A 16,416-nucleotide genomic window follows, 5' to 3' on the forward strand; every position below is an offset into this window, starting at 1 on the left:
GAGGACTATGATACAGCCTACCCTGCCCAGTCAGCTTTCTGTGCACAGTGACAACTGGCCTTTTTAGCAGCATTATTTAATGAATGCAACTGACAGTGAAGAAAGTCATTTTATACCAGAGAAGCCATGCCAGCGCTGTAATAAAACCAGGCCCTGGGGGGAAAGGTCAGAACTTGGGCAGAGGGCTCCCTTTCCAGTTCAGGGCATTCTAGCCAGTGAGCAGGTCGGAGGCCTAGCCCTCCTTGGGCTGCTGGGATTTCCTTTTGATGCAAGTTGGGGTCACTGCCTCCCTGAGGCTATGGGTTCAGCCTGTATGGAACTTTGGTGGTAGGGATTTTTGGTGTTTTTTTTCCCTAATAAACAAAGCAAGGGGCCAGATGGGAGAAGCAGGCCACACTGTCTGAAATCTACGGAAGTGCTGTGGTTTCGGCTGCTGTAAACATCTGGATGCAGGAGATGGCGTGGGCAGATGCAGGCTGAGAGCTGACCCACGTGCTTCAGAGGCCACAGGCCCCAATTTCTATCTCTAACTGCCCACCATCCCCCCTGTTTTTGGCAAAAAAAACAATCAGATTATTGGAATAGTAGCATTTCGGATAAAAAATAGAATTATATAATTACAAAAAGCAGGAAGATTTGGAAGGGACTCTTGATATTATCCGGGTGTACCCTATCAAAGACAGAAAGCCCAGATATGGTAAGTGGCCAGCCCAAGGTCCCCGGGGAAACCTAGACACACTGCATCCTGTCTTCCTGGTGCCCAGCACCAAGGGTGTGCCCAGTCTGTGGGCTCAATGAGGGAAGGATAACGGAATGGACTGATCCATGGATCCCACTCCAGGATTTTCAGGCAGCGGGGCTCCTGGTGAAGGGTCAGGCCCAAGTCCAAAGGTCTTCAAGATCTGAGATTCTTTTTGTTCCTCCAATGGGGGGAGGGAGGGGCACGGTGAGGCCTCTTGAGGTTTGTGATTCCTGCTCTCCAAGGTTGTGTCAGCTCAACCTAAAAGCATGTCTGGATGTCCTGTAAATAATCTGGTAAATCTCTGCTCTCAGGAGCAAGCAAATCAGAACACATAACTCTTGGGCCTCCAGGTCTGACATTTCGGCTGGAGCAACAGTGGTGTGACCTGGTGGAAACAGGACTCCCGAGACTCGACTTCTTTATTTTCTTCGTCCAGACTTTCCCAAAAGCTGGTGCTCTGAGATTCCCCTTCAGGAGGAGGATGCTCGGTGTGAATGGACGGTCTGAGGTGCCAAAATAAGTAACATTCATCAGGTTATGTTAATAGGAGCCAAGCCTTTACCGTGGATTCTCCCTGATGCTCTCAAACACCCACGAGGTAGGTACTGCTATGAAAACCCTGGGGCGCAAAAGGTTCAATGACTTGTCCACGGTCACACAGCTAGAAACAGTGAGAGCTGGGATTCAAACTGAGGCAATCTGGCTGCAGCCCCTACCGAGCCTGCACCCCATAGCAATGATTCCCACTAAGACTGAGGACTTACATCGTTGGGGACAGTTGGCTGGTACCTTAGAGCTTCCTGACTTCGTTCACTCCAGCACTGGGAGTTCTCACTGTCATTATTCCCAGTTATTCTGCCCACCTAATGCATGAGGAGGCACTCAGAGAGACGCAACAAGTTGCCCAGGGTCCCAGCACTAATTCCTGGTGGGTCCCCAAATCCCTCCTCTCCCATGTGCTTAAATGTTGATGATTGTTGAAGGTGAATGACGCAGCCAAACGGCTTGCTTTAATATTTGCTCTACATGTGTATATTTGAAAATTGCCTTTTAAAAAATAAAACCCTAAACAGAAAACCCCAACAATGCCCTCAGCCACTGTGTTGTCCCAGATCTCCGGGTTACTGGGTTTCCTTGATTGCAGAGGAAGGGAAAGGGAAAGGGACTTTAGACTTGGGTCAGCAGAATTTCCCAAACTTTTTCGACTACAGAACCCCTTTTGTTTTCTTTGGAGCATGTTATGGGACAGGGCTTCTGTGACCTTCCTTTTGGAAGCTGACCTGTCGCTCTCCAGGAGGACACCCAGCCATCAGGGAGAGACCTGCCTTCCAACGGCTCTTGCCCGGCTCTGGTATCTGCAGGAATCTGCAGGAAGTCACGGGAGGTGGGGTGGCTGGGTCCCAGGGAGGAGGTGTCAGAGCGATGGCTCTCCTGTCCCCAGGCACTGTCAGACCCAGCCCTGAGGAAGCCCCTCTGTGCAGTGGGACACACAGGCAGACCCGGGGGTAAGGGAAAACGTCCCCGCAGCATTTCCAGGTCACTGCAGGAGACAGAAGGTGAACGTCAAGTCAGGCTGACACTTGAAATTCTCCCAGCTTATTACTATAATTTATCTTTGTTACATACCTTTCCATTTCCGAGACACTTTCCCACACAGGAACCTAGTTCATCCCCACACATGGGAGCAAGGGGGACCATGTGGGCATCGGCCTCCCAGCCCCTGCGCTTTATGGTGCTGGGGGAAGAATTTGTTGTGATTCATCAAGGTGTGAAATATTAGCACACCTGGGGCCCTTTAACCGTGGAGCTGGAGTGGCTACTGGGGGGTAACCACCTTGCTCCCCTTCAGTTGAATTGGGCCAGAACCTTTGGACTGGGCAAACCTCAATTGTTGAAGAAGCCAGCAGGAGGAAGGACATCCTGATCACAAGACAGATGGACGTGGACTTGCTGAAGGTACCATCTGTAGTCAGTCAATGTGTAACCCAGACGGCTTAGCTTGTTAACACCCAGAAGAAGCTTTTTTTTCCCTTAACTCATGTAATTGCCCCTCAACCCTTCTTTCTTTTCCTCATAAATCCCCCTTGCTTTCACCCTATAAGCAGCACTGTTTGGGTATCTACCTGAGTCTGTGCTCCCCAAATTGTAATTCTGAGACCCTAAATCAAAGGTTTTTATTCTTTTTCGGTTTTGCCTCCATTTGTCAGTTGACAATGGTTACACCATCAAGGTCACCCAGGGCAGAGAGCCAGCTCGGGGCAGGAGGGCCCTTGCCACTTGCTCCGCCACCCAGCATCTCCAGGGTTGGGAATCATTACTTTAGGAGATGGGCGGGAGGGTCCTGTCTGATCTATGAAATGTGAGTGCAGCCCCAGGTCACCTGGGCATGTTCAGAGAGCCCCCCACCCCCGACCCCCGTCTCCACAAGCAGGAAGGAAGGACAGAGGGTGTGAAATGCCTCCAATCAGGAAAGATGTCTCTGAGTGAGGGGGCACGAGGCTGGACTGGGGTGAGTCCTGGAGGCTGGAAGTGCAGGAGGGGCCACAGTCCGGGAAGGGCAGAGAGCAGCAGATCCGGGAGCGGATCCTGACCGGGTTTCTCGGACGGACGTGTCCTGGTCCGCAGCCCCGCCTCCGTAAGGGGCCGCTGGGCGGAAGGATGCTGAGCCTCCGGGCTGACTCGGGCCCTCCTCCTCCCGCATTCCATCAGCCGCTGTTTCTTGCATGGTTGTTTATTCCCAGCTTTATTTACCATTCTCAAGACTCTTCATTATTGTCTTGTTTTATCACCAGGGCTTTTATTATGAATGACACCTGTGTCACTCATACAAAATTTCATCAACACATTTTTTAAAAGAAAGTAAAGACAGTCATTTGGATGTTTACAAAAAAACAAACAAACAGAAACAAGGTAGGACCCTCATCCTCGGGGCTTGGAAAGGCGCGGCGTCCACACTCCACCAGCAGCTGCTCAGGGCCAAAGGCACCAGCCTCCCCCTGTTGCTGCGGCAGGGACCCAACTCTCAGGATTCCGAAGCACTTCCGGTGTCTGAATAATGATGTTGGCTCAGTGGATGGATTTCTGCTTTCAGTCATCAACCCAAAACACAAAGTTCCTAACTCTGGTCAGTGAGTCATTTTACAATGAGAATGGTTGTCCTCTGGTTTATCCTGTCTTCCAAAATTTGGGTTTTTGTAAACTGAGTTTCCTGAAGCAGTTACATGCATAAAGGAAAAAAGGAGGAAAGGAGGCTCTCTTCTCAGATGTTCCAAAGTAGCAGCTACTATATACTAGTCAGGGCTGTCTATGAGCCAGACACTATTTTAAGTCGCATTATCTTGTTTCATCTTTACAACCACCCCCTGTAGTAAGTACTGTTACTTTACCGCCCTTCTTTGGGATGGATTCAAGTTTCTGAGGCCCTGAATCTTAGAAATTTGGGGCCTTCTTGGAAAAAATTAAGGTGCAATTATACATTTATAAACACAAAATTAGACGTGGAGCCTTGGTAACAGAGGGATCCCAAAGGTTCATTAGCTTCATGGCCTGGTCTGCAGATACAAAAACTGAATCTCCAAAAGGCTAAGTCGTTTGTTCAAGGTCGTACAGACCTAAAATGGGAGAATTTGAAGCCAGGTCTGCCTGCCTCTTCATCCCCATACCACTCTTCTCTAAGAATGAGCCTGTACTCACATGGTATCAACCGCCCTCTTCTAAGCACTTTACATTTGAAGTCATTTAATTCTGACAAGCCTGTGATGTAGGTATTATTTTTACTTCCCATTTTTATGTATGAGTACATTGGGGCACAGAGAGGTTAAGTAACTCACCCAAGGTCACACAGCAGTAAATGGGAACCCTAAGAGACAATGAAAAGAACTGGCTTGCCGAGGCATACAGTCTGAGTTTGTAGTTAGCAGAACCTAGAAGGTGTACCCTCAGCCTCCTCCTGTACTAAATTTCCTCTTTAAAGGAAAATTGAGCCAGAACTTCTTATTTTATGCTTTCTCTAAGATCTTCTGACCCCAACCAAAGGCTTAGCTCTCACCCTGACCTTATGGCAATTTTATCAAACAGTTTGGTCTATAGAGTGAGGGTTTAAAGGAGGATAGACTTAAAAGTGACAGGGTGGTGAGCTTATCATTACTCATATGGTTAAATGTGTGTATCTTGCTCTTTGACCCAATACTTCTTATGGAAATCTGCTCTGAAGAAATCATCTTAAAGGCAATGCTGAAGGCATAACGATGTTAACCACATAGTAAAAATGGGAAAATAATTCAAACGTCCCACAATAGCAGAACAGTTCAACAAATGATGGCTGAAGCATTAGGCTACAAGCAAACATGATGTTTACAGAGTTATGATACTATAGAAGAAGGCTTATGTTGTCATGTTAGGTTTAAAAATAGTTTATAAAATATACATACATAGTTTATGAGGTGTAAATTGCTGCATAACACATTATTCCAAAACATAGTGGCTTAACAACATGCATTTATCATCTCACCATTTGTGTGGGTCCACGCTGGGTCCTCTGCTTCTGAGTTCCTCATAAAGCCACAAACTGTCAACCAGGGCTGCGTTTTATGGTCTCATCTGAAGACTGGACCGGGACAGGATCTGCCTGCAAGCTCACTCACATGGCTGTTGGTAGGATTCAGAGCCTCAAGGCTATTGGATTGAGGCTGCTTTCGGCTCCTTGCCAGGTGGTCCTCTCCATCAGGGCAAGCATGTGAGAAGAGCCAGAGAGAAAGAATGTTAGCAAGATGTAATTCAGTCTTTTCTAACCTAATGTCAAAAATGGCATTCTACCACTTGGGCCATATGCGACTCATTACAAGCAAGTCATCAGGTCCAGCACATACTCAGGGGGAAGGGATTACACAGAAGTGTGACCACTAGGAGGTAGGGATCCATGATGGCCGTTTTAGAAGGCTGTCAGTCACACATGGCACAATTGTTAATTTTGTCAAAACTGCATGTATCGGACAAAGTTTGGAAAGACATACATGGCCAAATGATGACTGTGGTTCTTTCTGGGTGGGAGATTAAGATACTGGTTCTTTTCTTTTTAAAATGCTTCCACGTTTTCTAACGTCCTAATAATGAGGATCTATTACTGTGAAAAGATGGTGCTCAGTTTTATTGACCGCCTGAGCAAAGAGGAGTCAACTGCTGGGCAGCCATGCTCCTGTGGCAGGTAGAGTCAAGGTGAAGGCAGTGGGCATGGGGTCAGGCCACCTGCGCCCACTGTGCTGGTCTTTCCCAGGAGTTGGAATGGGGGATCCCGACTTTGAGTGTGAACCCTTAGAGGTAGTCTCTGGCACAGCAGCTGAACACACAGGGAGGAGGTAAACTGACACAGCGAGTTGACAGCAGGAACTCTGGGTATGGCCTGGGGAGGCTGCAGAAGCTGGCTTCAGATCCTGGTGCTTTGGACCAACCTTTGGTCCTTTCTGTCCTCTTTTGCACGACAATAGTAGTTGATACAGCTGAGGGTCAGGCACTTCCTATGCACCGTTTAAATGCCTTCCCTGGGTTATCCCATTCAATCCTCAAAACCAGCTAGGCAGCCGCTTTTATTATGCCCATTTTACGGGAGGAGGGAGCAGAGGCTGCAAGCTGTGTAGGATCTAACCTGAGGTCACACGACTGGAGAGCAGCAGAGCCAGGACTCCAAGAACAGATTCTAGTCCGCTGTTGACCTCTCTGTGCCTGACCTGTCTTCTAATTAAATTAGAAGCTTTGAGGGTACCTTAGACCTCTTGGGTCCCCATGGCCCGGTGAATGCCTTGTACACAGCAGGCATGCAAAGTCCGTAGAAGAGAAGTCTGCTGGTGTGGGAGGGTCTGGGGGCATTTGAAAAGGGATTCATCTCCAGCTGATGTCAAGCTTGGGGTCGGACGGGGAAACCACGGATGGAAGCATGTGTTCCCTCTACAAATGGCCCTCTGGGGTGGACCTGCTCTGGCAGGAAGCTAGAATCTGGATGACAGCCTCACTGTCAAAGGCCGACCTTGAAAGTCACCTCATCCTGGAGGGGTCTGGTTTTCACTTGGTGCTGGTGTCCCCAAAGATCTGCATTGTTTTTTTAGTTGCAAATGTTCCCAGGCTCCTGGGAACAGGAATCCAGGCCAGGCTCTATCGTCTATCACTTCCAGCTGTGTGGCCTTGGGCAGCTCCCAGGGGGACCTCACATCCCTCCTGGAGGACAGGAACCTCTGTGCCAGCAGCTGCTGCCGGGAGTCCCCAGCAGTGTGAGCTACAGCATGTGCACGTGCTTTAGGAACCCCCCCACCCCACTCTGGGATCTAGCCCCACTTCCTGAGGGCCTGTCCCACACTAGCTTCATGGCAATCTAGTGAGGTACTCACTGTTACCCTTGTGTTTATCTAATTAGAATTCTGTTTTAAAAAATAGGTTACATGAAAGTATTCAAAACTAAAGATCCAAACGGCACACTGAAAAATCTCCCTCCCTCCCCTGTTCCTAGGCCACCCCTTTTCCTTCCTGGAGGCAACCCCCAAAGCCTATTTTGTGTTTATCCTTATGGGGACACTTTGTGCACATGAGCAGTTGCGTATAAATACTTTGTCGCCATCCCCAGCCTTCTTGAATGGTGCCACACTATACACACATTCTGCACCTTGCCTTTTTTATATAATGTTACAGTCTTATAATTTTGAATAAGAGGAAGCTGACTGGTGAAGGCAGGTCTCTCAGAATGCAAAGCCCATGGGGCTCTGAATCTGGGAGGGAGCATCCAGGGCCCTGGGCCCCCTGGCTGTGCCTGTTCAGGATCTCTCCTCAGTGGGCCCTGGGCAGCCCTGATCACCACACCTCCCTGTGCCAAGAGAGCTGGGGAAAAAAAACAACCAATGGCCCAGCCTGGCAGAAGGTTCGAGGACCAAGAGAAAAAAGGGTTTTGTTCTCTACCCGCTGAATGCCTGGCCAGGCCTTCTCTTTACTCTCTGTAAGCGCAAAAGTTTTCTCTTCCTGCCAAGACCCGGTGGCAGCCTGGTGGGTCCCGTGGTGGCCTCTCCAGGGGCCCGGCTCCCACGCCTCACCCTCTTTTGATGGGCTTGCTGGCGATGGGCAGCTGTAGTCGTCCCTGCCAAGGCCTTGAGACCCGGCCTTCCTGAGAGTGTGCATCTGCTCCCATGTCTGGACCTAATGGCTGTGCTGGGAATGCACTCTCCATGCCCATGCTCCGTGCCAACCGGCCTCCTGGGAATGGCGTGGAGCAGGGTGACAGGGAGAGCCAGCCAGCCTGGGCAGATGAGGAAATGGCATTGCTAGTGAAGTGTGTATTTATTCTTTTCCCTATAAAGAGCCCCATTTGTGGCCTCCCTGTCACCCACTCTGCTCCAGCTTTTCTGCTCCTCAAAAACAGCTCAGTCTGAAAGGTCCGCTGGGAGGCTGCAGACAGCTTCCGGTGCCCGAAGGCCTCCCTGGGTGCCTGCTCTGCAGGCCAAGCTGTCCGTGCAGGGAGGGAGGCGGGCTGGCGGAGAGTGCTGGGAGCCTGGGAGCTGCCCCCTGTGACAGTTCTGGCGAGATTTCTTCCCAGGAGAGAGAGTATCCGTGCCAGGATGTATTCTTTTTGTCTTCAGAATATGGCCTCTCAGGCAAAATGCCCAGCAGCTGTGTCCCCGAGCAAATAGCAAGCGGGTGGCTTCTCTCTGCGTCACCCTCCCAGCTGCAGGGTGGACCCAGCGGACTTGATGAAGGCGAGGGCACCCAGGTGAAGCAGGGAGAGCGGCAGGTGACCACTGGAGTCTACTGGGAGAGGTTTCCTGGAAGAGCAGAGACAGAGGGGCCTGCTGGGGTGCGGGCAGGGCTTTGTGTCGCCCGAGGTCCACAGTCCCTCTGGCGGAAGTGGGCCCCCAAACCTGGCAGTGGGGAGACTCGACCCGGGGCCTCCTTTGGGGGATGACCGGGGAGGTGTCCACTGTTCAGAATGTAGGGCCTGCATGCTGAGAAGGAGCAGCGGGGTGGGAGCCAGAGCCCGCCCAGAGGGCTGCTGGTGGCAGCTTCGTGGAGGTAATGCGGCCGCAGATTTCAACAGGGAGAATGGGCAGGATGCTTGGGGGGCCACCAAAGAGACTGTCGATTCTCCCCAAGGGGTCCAGCCCAGCAGCTGTTGATGAATGCTCCTGCGGTGCTGGCGACCCAATGGGGGGCTTCACCCCAAGGAGCCAGGGGCTGACGAAAGGAGAGGGCCTTGGGAGGGTACCTTCCCCGCATTCATCGTGGGTGTCCAGCAACAGGTGGGCAGCCACTTGCTACTTCAAGGAAGAAACGGTTTTCAGAGTTCTGCTGGGATCCCCGGGACTGAAAGACTTTAGAGCTGCATCCAGAAGGCCTTGTGGAGAGAGACATGGAGGGGGCAGCGTGCAATTCCAGCTGTGCATCCTGTCGCTGAGAGCCACTGTGGTCTCTGTTAGAATGTGTCACGCGACCTTATCCCAGTCTGCCTTGTCAGCCCAGGGAGGGCTTGCTTCCCCACTGGCTTGGAGCTCCTTCCTGTCACCCTTATGTCCCTCTGGCATTCAGCATCAGGCCTGGAGGATAAGAAATGCGCAGTGAGAGGATGGAGAATTTAATGAATCGTCTATTACTCTGCACGGACACTTTGCAAACATGGATAAGTAATCCAGATCAACTGTGGCTTGTAATGTGACTGGTTTGCCATATCCCTCCCCGCCTTTGTTACTTTCCCTCCCATCCTATTAAGCTAAAAGACCTAGCAGAACAAGAGATTTTTTAGCATAATAATGCAGGAAAGTCAAATCAGGAGAGGTGCCGAAAAAGGTCTGTCTGCCTCGCTGACTCTCACCTTGATGAATCTGAAAGGCCTGAGCCCCCTGTAGCTCCACCTATTCCCACCCTCCTAGGATGCAACCAGGAACCAGACCCCAGGTCTCTGAACTACACAGGGCAGCCACCTGGGTGGAGCCAGGATTGCACGGAGGTTGGAGAAGATACAGAGGGGAAAGGATGGGATACCGGAGAGTAGAAGGGAGCCTGGTCTTTATCCAAGTCTGCCCTTCCTTACAGGGAAGTAACGTTTTGCACTATCCTCTGAGTTTGTGGTTGACTAATATTTCTTTCCAGTATCTGTAATATCTTTTTGAGTATTGTACCTGGAGAGTAAAGTGCCAAGCATGTGGTTAAGATTTCAGTCGTGGGGGAAAGCTAGGCAGGTTCCAGGTTCAGCGAGAGCTTGAGAACACCATGCCCCCATAATGTTTATTGAGCACCTACTGGATGCCAGGCACTGGGATCACAAAGATGGGATCACAATGACTTCCTTTAACATCAACTTCTTGAGAAACACGAGAATCAGAGGGGAGGAGAGGAACTTGCCCCAGGGCCAGCATTCTGGACCTGGCACCCAGGCAGTGCCCAGGTCCCCTCGCTGAGATGGATCTGCTGAGAAGATTTAAAGCACTGCCGTCTTCATCCTGAAATTCTTGAACAAAGGGCTTTGCATTTTCATTTTGCATGGGCCCTGCCCATCACATAGCCGGTTCTGGCTACCCCCCTACAAGAAAAACGGTAGAATCAAGTTCAGTCTGAGTTTGGAGGGCTCCACCTGCATGGCGTTCTCATGTGCTAAAGTTGCCTTCTGGCTGGTTACCACTCAAAAGCTCTTAGTTGGGCAGAGACAGGGAGGGCAAATTCACAGGGCCAGGCAGGGGAGGACACCTAGGGGCTGCTTTTCTGGGTGTCTCCCCCAAAAGGAGCACCCCCATTTTCACAGTCTGAGCTGCCACTTTATAACTCCGGGGGACAAAATCCTGGGGCAAAATAACTTTGAAGCCAAAATCAGTCAAAGGGAGATATAAAGTTCAAGAAACCCATTGTATTGCTTACAAGCTCTTGTCCAGCATCTCCCTCGGCCAGCTGCCGTCCAAAAGCCACCCCACCTCTCCGGTCCCTCGCTGACCCTTGTAATTACCTATTGATATGAAGATGCACTAAAGCCAGGCAAGAGATTCTGGAAATATTCCATTTTACCCATGCACCTTTATGCTAATGATTTTCCTTTCTCTCCAGACAACTCAACTAGCTTCCAAGAGCTTGATTTCCAGCTGCCTGGGGGCCTCAGGACATCCTAACTTTGCATTCCCAAACACAAAGATAACTGGAAGAGTGACCTTCCTTCACGCCCATCCCCAGACAATGCCAGAGGGGGAGGGCCACCCTTGGCTGGAATGCAATTGTGCCTTTTTTACAAGCAGTAAATGCAGAGTCCGCTGGATTTGTGTGTGTGTAGATGAGTAGCCTCCGAGGAGTCTGGGCTCACTGGGACCCTTTCTTGTTCCTGGCAGCCTTCGGGTGCTGGTGGTAGGGAGGGATCAGTACTCAGTATCAGAGAGGCCACCTTGAAAAATTACAGGGCTCTTAGGAACATTGTCCTGTCCTCTCAAAAGGTTAGGTAGTACTCTCTCTGAGAATGAGTACTTTGGAAATGTGGGGGTGTCTGATTCAGCAGTGACGATCCTGGAACATGGGGAATCAGAAAGGCTTTTCTGCGCGTCACCTTGCTGGTAAGACTTTGAAGGGGTCTGGACTTGGTGTGCCAAAACTCTCCTGGTCAAATGCACCACACTGGCAGGAGCCCCCAGTGCATTAATTAACATTCTAGATTCTGGAAAGGCAAATGGACTCCAGAATCTAAATTCTAGAAAGACAAATAACTTAGATCTATGGATGTGCTTGGGAAGGAGTGGATTATGGCCCAAGACCCACATCCCAGGAAATTCCTCTGCTGAAATTAGTAGACACTTGGAGAGTGTGGACAGGAGGGGAACAAGGCTAGGAACTGGGACACCCTTAAGAACCCCATGAGAAGAGTTTAATGTCCCAGGACCACAAGTTTGGCAGTGCTAGGTAAGGGGTTTAGGGGCTCCAGGCCCTGTTGAAAACCAGAGGGTAAAACAAGGTTCAGTATAAACTTCTGTTGGGGAGGAAAAAATTTTCCCTTTACCCACTTAGGTTCAGTATCTGAGGGCCTGTGAATTAAAATGACAAAAGACAGAATAACAAGAGAAAAGAGTTTATTTGCATAAAGGAGTGCTCAGTGATGAATCAATCAAAGTTGGGGGGAAGGTGGTTAGACTTATGGGTTTATCTAATTTAGTGGGGAAAAGTGAAGGGGGAGAAAGGGCTACTAGGGGAAGAATAGGTTTCTTTAGAAGAACAAAAGGGACATAAGAATGTTTATAACATTTGCCTATAAAGCTATGAGTGGTCTTCTGTCTCCTTTAGGGCCACACAACTCCTTCCGAGAGGGAATTTATGGTAAGTTTATTCTTGGTCTCTTTCCTGGGGGCAGACCTGCCCCAAAGAGGGGATTCATGGCAATCCTCATTTCTTAGAAGTTTTTGCTTTTAGTCATATAGGAAAGCTTCCAGAAGGACTTCTTTCTGCAACTGTTGAATCTCAAATGTCTTCAGCCTAAAATATTCTTTATACCAATTCTCTAGGGTCCTGAGTGGGTCCTCACACCACACAGGTTGGCAGATCTCAATAAATACTTTTGAATGAATGAATGAACACAGTAGGGGGTAGGTCAGGAGGCTATTGTTTGATGGCCAAGCATTAGGCAAAGGATTGGGACAACAGGAGATAAAGTCCAAATCCTCCTCTCTGGTGAAGAAGTTGCCCGTACAGCCAAGGGGTGCTTCCTCGGGGTTCAACGGCATATTTGGAATCTGAAAGAGCCTGGGACAATCAATCTGTTCACCTGGTGAAAGTTCATTTGACATCTGATAGGACTGGAGTTGATCTCTAAGAGGTTTCCGGGCTATAGAGTGGTAGGTTTGGAGCCAGAAGTCAAAAATTTTAAGTCTGGTACTCACACTCAGTTCATTGAGAAGGTTGACCTTTGCTTGAGAGAAATGGCCAAATGAATGTCTGACAAGAGGTTCGGGGCTGCTGGCTTGAAAGGGGGTCAGTAGTAGGAGAAAGAAGACAACCAGCACCCAAACAGGTCAGGGATCTTTGCATAGACAAGGCTCTGAGACCTTTCAAGAAGGTCCTTCCAGCTGGAGTGTGAGAAGGTTGGGATGCTGGGTGCTGGGTGGTAGTGTTGGGGTTAGCCAGTGATAAACCCTACTGGGCCTGTGGTTTGCTGACCACCCCTCAATTCTGCCTAGTCTGGGGCTCTGGCTTCAGCCCTCCCTGGATTTGATTCTGTTAAGAAGAAAACCACAGGCCCCAAATGGAGTCACTTATGTTAAGGACCCACATCAGTAAATGAAGACTTAATTTAATACCTAACCTAACTGCAATTTCAACTCCCCCAAGTGTAACCTTTAACCAGTCAACATGGAATTTCCTGGTCGGCACTAGGAAATTTACCGAGGGAGCCCATCTGTTCCCCTTAGGAGGGCAACCTTGCCTAAAATACTGCATTCTTTGCTAGTAATTTCCTTTTTTCCACTCCCTCTGCCTTTAAAAACCTTTCTTTCCTACAGCTCAGTGGAACTCCTTTTTATTTGCTAGACAGGATACTGCTTGGTTTGTGAATTGTTTAATAAATGTAACAAATTTTAACAAAAGGTCTTCAAATTTATCCTGATGAATTTTGTTTTTTAACAATTTCCAGGGAAGAACTTGATGTTCTTCTGAAATTGGCCTTGCTCTGGATTCAGTTATGAGATGGTGGGCTGTCCAGATGTCCAGCTGGCCCAGTTAAAAAGGCTTTGAAAATAGATCTTTCTGGAAAAATAGATCTTCCTAAGGCATTTATTTCACCCCCTTTCTACTCTGCAGACCCAATGCCTGACCAGGTATGGGCACGTTTCTTTTCTACAGCAGATGCAGGTTCCTAGAACCACTCTGGGTCAGTGAGACAACCCCTTCGGGTACCGCTGGCCCCTGGGAAGGATGAAAGGTAACAAATTTTGAATGAAGAAAACACATGGGTTTGACTAGCAGCTCAGCAAAGGTTGTGAGGCAGGTAAGACCTGAGGCTGGGACTTGAATCCAGATCCCGGGTTTAAATCTTTCTGTACGGCATTCATGACTGTCTCGAGAAGCAGTTGAACTTGGGTGAGGAGACACCTCAGGGCGCCACTCAGCTGTGAGCAGGAAACATTTGGCTGGTTCTGAGTGTCTGTGCATCAGGTGTTCAGAGAAGGGACATCAGTCACAGTGGGGGGAGTGGCCAGAGATAATCCATGAGGACAGTGGTCAAACAGAAGCTTCCAGCGAAAGTATGGAAAATTACCTAAGGGTACCTCAGAATTTGGCCAACCCCTTCGGTTTCAGTGAGAAAACATTTTTACATTTTTAAACTGAAAGCATATTCATTCCCCAGCTCTGGCCCCTGGCCCTTGGTCTCTGGCTTGGAAACAAAAGGGGATTGTCTGGTCCCCTGGGCTGGGATGTTTGCTCACAGATCAGGACCTGTGCTCAGAGCATCTGGTTTGGGAAAGGGGGCGTGCATTTGGATGGTGTTGAGTGTGGGCTCGCTGCGCTGTTCTGCTCAAGTCCGTGTGACGCCTGTGTTCACAAAATGCTGGACCGCGCAAGAGGAGGGGCTGGACTGGGGAACCTCCTCTCTCCTCTCCACCTGGATGGAGCTGGGCAGTGCTGACAAATAATCATAAACTAGTATCCTGGAGACCGTGTAGACCTTGGAGGTTGTCCATCCTCACGGCCCCTGTCATCTATCCTCTGATGCATGCCCTTTGCATAAATTCCTCCAGTCACAGTGAGCCCACTGCCCCGGGCAGCCCATTCCGCGCTGTATAGTAGCTGCCATCCCTGGAGAGCACGTCCCCTGTTACAACCTGCTATCACCTCCACAGCCTGTCCAATGGGGGGAGTCATTTCATTCATTCCACAAATATTTTAGGAATGCTTTCTTGTTATTGCTGGGCACTGTGCCCAGTCCTGGAAAAAAAGAGCTCCCTTGGTGCGGATGAGATAGATAAGGAATAGGCAATTTGTTTCAATAAAGTTGTCACCATCCACTTAGCTGCTGAGGCCAGAACCCGGATGTCATCTCTGATTCCTCTCTCGCCTAACCACCCCCCGGTGAGTCTGGCTGGCTCAGCTTCCCAAGCACTGCCGGTACTCATCCTCCTCTCAGGGCCTCTTCTTGCACCCTGGCCAGGGCAGCCATGTCCCTCGACCGCTTCACTAGCCTCCCAAATGGTCTCTGAGTTTCTCTTTGGTCTCCCTGTAACCCACATTCCGCAGAGCAGCCAGAATCATCTTTTAAAAATAACGGCACTCTTCTCCTTAAAGCCCTTCAATAGAGTTTTAAAAATGTAAACTGTTCACAAAGAGCAACACACATTCAAAACATGGCACAGATGGTGTGGTCACCTCGGTGGGTTTTCACAGAGGGAACACACCTGTGTAGCTAACCACCAGCACAGGAAGGAGAACACTTCAGCCCCCAGGAGTCCCCCTTGTGCCTCTATCCGTCACCAGCCCTCCACCAAGAGTAACTTTACTCTTCTGATCAGCCTGGATCAGTTTTGCCTGCCTTTGAGCTTTATTCATATGGAATCACAGAGCATGTACTCTTGTATTAGGTTTCCTTTTCTCAACATCCCATTTACTGAAAAGTGTGTGGATTTTATTCTGTGTGCCCAAACCGTAAATGCACGAAGTCCGCTGGAGGGGTAAAACCCCTCTGGAACACTGGTGGTATCTGCTACAGCTGAGTTTGTGCATGCCTATGACTCAGCACTTCCTAGGTAAATAACCATCAGTTATGTGTGGGTACATTCCCCAAAAGACTTGTACAAGGATGTTAATATCAGCACCGAACTGGAAACCATCAGGAAAGTATTGTTATTGCTCCATTTTACAGATGAGGAGACTGAGGCCCAGAGAGAGCTTGAAGAACGTCTTAGCCCATTTGGGCTGCTCTAACAAAATACCAGAGACAGGCCAGCTGCTACCACCACACTGGGCACTGGCTTCCAGCATATGAATTTGGGGACTACACAAACATTCACGCTGTAGAAAGAACTTGCCCCAAGATCACACACTTGGCATATGATAGAATCAGGCTACAAATTCAGGCTGGCCACTGTCTGACTTTGCAGCCTCTTTGGGTCCCACTCCCCTCTCCTCTCGTCGGTTCAAGGGTCTGTTGGCCCTTGTTCTCTTGGTCAATTAGCTGGCCTCAGCCTTCCTCAAGGCTTTAAAAAAAATCTTTTTTAATGTTAGAATAATTTTGTATTTATAGACACCTTGCAAAGATAGTTCAGAGAGTCCCTGTATATCCCAGAACATCCTTCCATGATTCTCCTCTGCATTCAACCACTCTGCCTTCCCCAAACCCCTGTCAACCATGCCTCTGTTTTTAAATTCCCATAGTTTTGCTTTTTCCCAGAATGTTACATAAATGAAATCATACAACATGTAGCCTTTTTGGTCTGTGTTCTGTCACTTGGCAAAATGCATTTAAGATTCACCCAGGTTGTCGTGTGAATCAATAGCGGTCCTTTTTAATCACCAAGTAGTATTCCAGTGTATGGTTATATCTCTGTTTATCTGTTCACCTACTGAAGGACATCCTGGTTGCTTCCAGTTTTTTCATGGCTATAAACAAAGCTGTTATAAACATTTGTGTACAGGTGTTGATGTTCACATAAGTTTTAATTCACTTGGGTAACACTTAGGAGTGCAACTGCTTC

General features: G+C 49.1%; 1 long non-coding RNA gene across 3 annotated transcripts; it reads left to right on the top strand.

Annotated features, from left to right (window-relative positions):
• Positions 1 to 1,200: 1,200 nt before the first annotated feature.
• LOC108398769 (uncharacterized) lies at positions 1,201 to 11,009 on the top strand. 3 transcript variants are annotated; one of them, XR_005056542.2, is made up of 5 exons: positions 1,201 to 1,340; positions 1,977 to 2,093; positions 2,592 to 2,698; positions 3,535 to 3,866; positions 10,805 to 11,009. It is a non-coding gene; the product is annotated as an uncharacterized lncRNA (long non-coding RNA). The 3 variants fall into 3 exon arrangements; XR_005056543.2 differs by lacking the exon at positions 3,535 to 3,866; XR_005056544.2 differs by lacking the exons at positions 3,535 to 3,866; positions 10,805 to 11,009 and having other exon boundaries at positions 1,977 to 2,126; positions 2,592 to 3,528.
• Positions 11,010 to 16,416: the final 5,407 nt, after the last annotated feature.

The sequence above is a fragment of the Manis javanica genome, chromosome 18 (assembly GCF_040802235.1).
Source record: "Manis javanica isolate MJ-LG chromosome 18, MJ_LKY, whole genome shotgun sequence".
Lineage (NCBI taxonomy): Eukaryota > Metazoa > Chordata > Mammalia > Pholidota > Manidae > Manis > Manis javanica.